Genomic DNA, 1,971 nt, shown 5'->3' with positions numbered 1-1,971 from the left:
GGGGGGGGGGGGGTTCGGTGCCCACGTGAGAGGCTCGCCCTGGGGCAAGCTGGGTGTTGGAGGGGGGTAGAAGTCGGTGCTCAGAGAGGGGGGTGGCTACTGAGCTCAGCTGGGTGAAGGGGGGAGGCAGTGCTGAGAATGGGGCTCAGGGAGGTAGTGTGTGTGGGGTCGTGCTGAGGGGATCAGGGGGTTGGAGTGGGGGTCATGCTGAGGGGGGTGGGGGTCAGGGGGTTGGAGTGGGGGGTCATGCTGAGGGGGGTGGAATAGACCCTAGGCTTGGAAGGGGGATGGGTGCAATGCTCAGGAGGTTGCAGTGGGTGCCAGCTTTGGAAGGGGGATGGGTGTGGGGGCTCAGGGGGTGGGAGTGAGTGCCAGCCTTGGAAGGAGGATGGGTGTGGGGTTCAGGAGGGTAGGTGCTGAGCTCAGTAGGGTGGAGTGACTGCCTGGCTGTGGAGGAGGGCTGGTGGGTGTTGATCACTGGATTAATGATTATTGCTAATGATTAAGTCTCTTGGCACTCTTAAGAAACCTAAAACTACTGTACGATACAACTACTGCAAAGATGCAAAAACCTACAAGTCTTGCCATCATAAATAAGATCTGGGCCACTGACGCCACAAAATCCTGTAGAATGGTTGATAAGGGCAAGTGCTAAAGACTGAAGCCACAAAATTGCAAAGTGTCGCATGCAGTTGTTGCAAATGCAGCCCGGTTTGCAGGTATATGTGATTCCATTTTTCTGGGGTCCCCCTGTTGCAGCACCTAATCCTGCAACCAGTGTGGCTATGGCAAAACTCCAATAAGAACTGCATCAGACACACTGTTAAAAGAACAGGAGTACTTGTGGCAACTTAGAGACTAACAAATTTATTAGAGCATAAGCTTTCATGGGCTACAGCCCACTTCTTCGGATGCAGCCGAAGAAGTGGGCTGTAGCCCACGAAAGCTTATGCTCTAATAAATTTGTTAGTCTCTAAGTTGCCACAAGTACTCCTGTTCTTTTTGCGGATACAGATTAACACGGCTGCTACTCTGAAACCAGACACACTGTTGGCACCTGCGTGAGCAGTCTCTCCTGCAGCAAGATTAAAAAAATAAGTTCAATTGCTTTCTCTCTATGCACGCAATTCTGTGCCCCCACCCCCCAGTCACTTCTTAGTATTGTCATCCCTACACATCCTCCAACCCCTTACGCTGGAGAAAGAGGCTAATGCTGACTGATTGCAGCACTGATAAAGCTGTAGTGTAAAGATCCCAGGCTGCCTAAACTAACCGTTACTCTATTGTCCTCATCTAGGTAATTACAGTGAGATTTCACTTAATTAAAGTCAGCTGAGCTGGGCGAGCTGCGGCAATGCTCTGAGAGCTTTGAGGCACTGTGGCTAACACCAACCCACGCATGGATTGTCGTTTGGCTCTGAGTAAAAGTGACTGGGTTCTGGGCTCCGTTGTTCTTCAGCAGCATGTGGGTTTATATTAGAAACAGCAGTGAAACCCCTGTCTGTCAGTTTCACTGAAGGGTGCGTGGAAGCATAAACCCGTAGCATAAGGCAAATGCTGCCCTATTTTCTTTTAATCAAGGGCTTGTTGCACTTAAGTGTCCTAACACTGATATGGAATATATGAAGCACAAAGGTACATGTAGAGAGAGATGTGGTCTGGTTATAGGACTCGAAACCATCTCCTGGGTTTTCTCCTAGCTGTGCTACTGACTCACTGTATGGCACTGGCCGAGTCATTTGATCTTTCTGTATCTGTTTTCCCATCTGTACAATGGAGATAATACATATATTACCTACGTTCCAGAGGGCTTATGAAGAAGAAGAATGCTTTTAATGTGCTTTGAAGGCAAGTGCCAAATATTAGTAAGTGTTCTTATTGTTTCTAGTGTTGTTGTAGCCGTGTTGGTCCCAGGATATTAGAGGGACGAGGTGGGTGAGGTAATATCTTTTACTGCACCAACTTCTGTTG

The sequence above is a fragment of the Trachemys scripta genome, chromosome 23, assembly GCF_013100865.1.
Source record: "Trachemys scripta elegans isolate TJP31775 chromosome 23, CAS_Tse_1.0, whole genome shotgun sequence".
In the NCBI taxonomy this organism is placed as follows: Eukaryota; Metazoa; Chordata; order Testudines; family Emydidae; genus Trachemys; species Trachemys scripta.
Note: the sequence above shows the minus strand (reverse complement) of the source record.